Here is a 5,238-nt window from a genome sequence, read left to right as displayed (position 1 = left end):
ATGAAGAGCCAAGTTTTTGTCAAATGCAATGTGAGATGGCCCCTAAGTAATTTTCAAAAATTCAATAATTTGAAATTTATTATTTCAAATAAATATATGTATATGCAACTACACCTTGAAGGAAAACACTGATCTTCAATAACACAGTTAAAACAGAATTGCTGAAATCAGCATTCAAATATATTCAAATATAGCATTTATCTTCAATATATCCATTGATTTTAAAACAATTTACACCAGCTAATTTTCTCTCTGATCCTTGCATTCGTTCATGAAGAAATTCTATCTAATGATAAAACAAATGACTGGATTATTTTAGGTAACTTTATAAAAAAACAGTAATATTGCAATCTAAAATCTCAGCACATCAGTTTTTCCTTAAGCACACAACACGTAACACAACGGTAATTTAATTTTAGAAAGGAATGATTGCTGCCTGTGAGCTCCAGGATTTTTTTTGCTGCTGGTGCAGGGTGACGACCGTGCGCAGAGCAGGCGAGGGAGAAGGCCATGTGTGCCGAAAGTGTCAGTGTCAGCCCGTGCTGACGTGAGCTGCGATCCCCGAAATGTCGGTGTGCCAGTGCGGGGGTCAGCTGCTGCCCGGCTCCCCCCGCTCCGGCTGCATTCCAGGAGCTGCATCTGTTGAGACCTATCAGAGTCACCTCCCAGAATAGCAACCTCCCAGCAGCTTGCCATTTTAAGACAGGTTCAATCAAAGGTATAGCTGGTGTTTTAGTGTACTTTGGTTCTTTAACACAACTGTTTTGCAAAAAACCTATGCTATCCCAAGTGTCATGTATATTTGTTGACACAGAATAAAAGCAAAATGAAACTTTTGGATGTTTTTGTATGTTACCCACACAGTTATAGGTTTGCATATTAATAGCCACAACTTTATAGCTGGCAAGGGCATATTCTTTTGGCAGTCATATTTGTGGTTCTAAATATTTTTAGAGGCCCATAACTTAAAAATTTTAATACATGCAGCACTTAATGTTTATTGTCTCTCTGCGTCATTGCAGAACTCATTTAAATCCGTGACATTTTAAGCTCTCTGTTCAAAAATGTCCACTCTCCAATGTTTTTTGGTGAAAAATATTTTTCCATCATCAAAAATGTCACTAGCTAGTTTAGTGTATAAGCACATAAGTGACAGGACATGCAAAACCAGTGAAACAAATCAAACGATCCTATAGTAAATCCAAGTTACTGAACTTTGAAAACCCTGAATGATTTGGTTTTCTATAGCCATTTGCGTTCACCTAGTTTATTTCAGCTTAAGAACAACTCATGCGAAAGGACACTCAGTGTCCCAAAACAATTCATTCAAAGAAACAACCTTCCCCCCTCCTTTAAAATGTTACTTCTAACCATTATCAAAGCGAGGAGTTAAAAACCCCTTACCCTCCTCAGAAAAATGGTGTCCCAGAGCTGTCCAAGAAGCTGTCAGTGAAAATGCCTCTTCCTTGGGAAAATGAGAAGAAAAAAAGAGAGGAGAAGTGGCAAAAAAGAGAGAGAAAGATCAGAGGCACTTGGTAAGTCCAAGCTTGTGGTTTCCAGTGTGACGCTTTGCTGTCACAGCCAGCAAAAGAGACCGGAGCCTGCGCTCGGGTGCTCTTTCAAATGACCCCTCCTCTCCGTGCCTCGCTCCCTGCCTCTGCCCCGCCACGGGAGCTCAGCTTCCCCGGGCTGCCTGGCCTCCGGAAACCGGGGGGACAAGCCCAGATCCTGCAAATCCACAGGTACAGGGCAGGAAAGGGAGGGGAAAGTGAAGAAAGTAGGTACATCCACAGAAGGTAATAATTGTCCCAGGTAAGTGTAGCGTGGACCACTGAGTTCCCCACCTCAAAGAAGTAGGGTGCCTGGGCAAAAGCCAGTATGCTTGGGGAGAGGGACAGGTTTAGATTGGACATAAGGCAGATATTTTTTACAATGAGGGTGGTGAGACACTAGAACACGTTGCCCAGAGAAGCTGTGGATGCCCCATCCCTGGAAGTGTTCAAGGTCAGGCTGGACGGGGCTATTAGCAACCTGACCTACTGAAAGATGTCCCATGGCGAGGGGGTTGGACTGGATGATCTTTGAAGGTCCCTTCCAACCCAAACCATTCTGTGATTATATAATTCTATGATCTAAAATAACCAGCAGGAAATGCCAAGAAAAAGCTGGCACTTTAGTTCCACTTTCTTAGGATTTTGGTGCTTAACTCTGGGCAGAGGAAAGGAGACCAGCTGATGCGGATTCACAGCCACGTCCTATTTCTTGGAGTTAGGTTCCTGCTTCCATAAAGATTTGCCTTGGCTTTCAAGGATACTGGCTCATATCCCCCGATGTATTTGCAGAGAGATGTGAACTTCGATATTCTGTCTCGCAAGAAGGTATCCTAACTTGTGGGTTATACCATACACTGGAATAGTTTACCTCCACCTCTTGCCAGACAACCTCAGGAATAATATAAAGCCAAACCTCCATATCCCAGGTGAATTTCATCCCATGGGAGATATAAAAGAGGTGTGAGTGACTGCATGGGAAGGGAAGGATATTGGAGGAAGTCGAAGTCAGAGAAAGGGAAGATTTTCTCTTGGCTGTACTTTGTGTAATGCTTCATCTGGTAGATTTATTCGATTTCCTTCAGGCTCGGATGGGCTTTTACAACTACTGCTGCAAAATAACACTTGTCATTCTGAACAAAAGGGCATCACTGTGCTAGTGGAGTTAGAAAAAGTTACAAGATAAAAAGGAAAAAACAAAACAGGGAATGAGAGGCAATCAAACGTGTGAAATCAGAGTGAAGGAGAAGGATGTAAAGCCAAGCCCTTCCAACAGCAACAAGGTAACCAGCTTTCCTTACGAAAAAGAGGGCCACAGCTGTGAAAACTTAAGCACAAAGCCTTATTTTAAGACGTTTTAGGAACTTCTCCTCACTATACTATGTATTTTTTTTCTCACGTGTAGAGTGCCTCAAATATACAACTCAGTATAACATCAATTTAATATGTAGGATGACATCTATCACCATTTTAACACATCTCAATATTTTATCAGTTCAATCTAATTATAAAATTCCTTACATGGACAATTATCCTTAACTTTTTTTGAAGCTCTGTCTTAACAGGATCAGCTGTAATGATTTCTACACAAAGAATATATTCCCCACTGTGCTTCATGAGTTTTAAGAATTTGTAAAAATTACTTTTCCTAGCTAGAACAAGCATATTTCTAAAACAAGACTCCCAAACATATACATACTAGTGAAACTGAGTTACTCAGTGTTCCCTTTTCTAACAGCTCATGCCTAGACTTTTATCAATTTTTATAATTTTAAGATGTCCTAAAAAGCCAACATTTTTCAGAGAAAGAATATCTTTTTTTCTTTTGTTATTTCTGTTAGGGTTTGGTTTTTTTTTAATAAAGGGGACACTTCTTCTCCAGAATGAATACACTGTCATGATCTTAGAAAATAAAAGATTATTCTAATTTTCATACCATATCTTTAAAATCTACTAGCACACTGTAAAATAAATTTAAGCCTTATTCACTCTCTACAAATGTGTTTCCAACATCCTTGTATGATTCAGTGTTGAAAAAAACCACACACACAACAATGGGGAAATATCCCCACTGAAAATACAAAACCAATTTCTAATTTCCAGAAAACGCTGAACATGCTTTGAGCTGTACAGTATAGAGATAACCACCTTGTGCGGCATGCCTCAACATCTCAATGTACTAACGCTGACGCAGTCAAACATATCCCATAGGTGTGAAACTTTGGTTGTATATTAAGGCAAAAAACACAAAACCTTTAGTTACTTGGTCTTCAAGATCAGAGGACAACTGATAGCGCATTTGGCTATTATATGGCATGCAAGCTGGTCTTGGAACTAGTCATTCTCATTTTCCATTAATTTGCACAAAACAAAGTCTTTTAAAAAATAAACAGTACCAGGATTAGCTGCAAATCATGATTTTTTTTTTTAAACCAAACTTTGATTTAATATGTTTTTTAATTTTCAGATATTCTTAACATTGTTTCTTTTATATCTTGAAAATAACCTGTTGTCTTTCCGATTCTTTCCTTTTCAATGGCATAGAAATTAATTACTATAGAATATTTTGATATTGATTGAAGTCCTTGCGATCAAGTTATTAATTATCTTCTCAGTTAAAAGAGGGGGTAGTACATTTTTTGGCAATATCTTAAGCCTGTCAAGTTGTATCCTTTTAGGTATGAGTGAATCTTGGGGAAAAAATATTTAATTTGTTTCATAATCAACTGGTCTATGTGAGTTACTAAGGACAATATTATCAATCCACACAGCAGTAGCCCGTCATGTAGTAATGTTTTAACATTTTTAAGGGAAAAAAGCACAAACATTTCAAGAGATTTGTTCTTAGCCCAATAAACAAGAATAATTGTTATTATTTGCTCCACATGCTCCAGAATCAGCAATAGGCAAAGTTCTTATATCAGCAAAGACAGGCCTTAAGGCAATTATAACCATCTTTTCTAATCCATGCACAACATTACTGCACTCTTTCTGGAAACTGTAAAGCCTTTTCTTTGAAGTCAGCATGCTTTGATTTGTTGGTGGAATGCAAGCATCACAGCCATGGCCACGTGGAGATCTACCTTGGTCAATTAAAGATGTTAATAAAACTCAGGCTCAGCTTTAGATCATGACTGCTTTGTTTGCTCTGAGCCATTTGTGTATACTCAGCCAAATACTATGCACCCCCAAAGCCCACATTCAGTTCACTATGATAAATAGTTACGAAAAATATCTTTAAATGCATTAATCTGAATGTATTGAGTAATCACACCAATAATGCCTTTAGGAAGGCTGAAGCTCCTTATGCAGATTGGAAATACTGTGAAAGCATATTGAATTTCAGTGAGAGCTGCAGTCTTTGCAATAAAAAGCTGGAAAAGAAATGGGTTTTCTTTTTAAGCTGCTGAATAAACGTACAAATTACTACTGTTTAGGATCAAATACACAGGCCTTGATTTCACAGAAGGTGGCTTTGAGGAACTGTGTTCAGCAAGACACCCAACCACAGATGGGTCTCGGACCTCCCCCTTGAGGCAGACCTCCCCCAGTACTTGGTCACTTGCTCCCAGTTCATTGCCTCATTTTGCCCACCCAACCCTCCCGCATCGATCCCCCCCCGAAACTCTCACCTAGCTCTTCTCCTTAGCTCATACAAAGCCTATTTCTCTTTCTGGTTTCACTCTTT

The 5,238-nt window shown here is 39.1% G+C and overlaps 1 protein-coding gene across 1 annotated transcript in view; it reads right to left on the bottom strand.

The window, feature by feature from the left end:
- The window catches only part of KLHL31 (kelch-like family member 31), a 6,219-nt gene extending 4,640 nt beyond the window's left edge, over positions 1–1,579 (bottom strand). The window contains exon 1 of the mRNA XM_009573447.1: positions 1,405–1,579. The gene's annotated coding sequence lies outside the window, so the exon portion shown is untranslated. The remainder of the gene's footprint in view (positions 1–1,404) is intronic.
- Positions 1,580–5,238: the final 3,659 nt, after the last annotated feature.

This window comes from Fulmarus glacialis, unplaced genomic scaffold (assembly GCF_000690835.1).
Source record: "Fulmarus glacialis isolate BGI_N327 unplaced genomic scaffold, ASM69083v1 scaffold18432, whole genome shotgun sequence".
Lineage (NCBI taxonomy): Eukaryota > Metazoa > Chordata > Aves > Procellariiformes > Procellariidae > Fulmarus > Fulmarus glacialis.
This window is presented reverse-complemented; position numbering and strand designations above follow the sequence as displayed.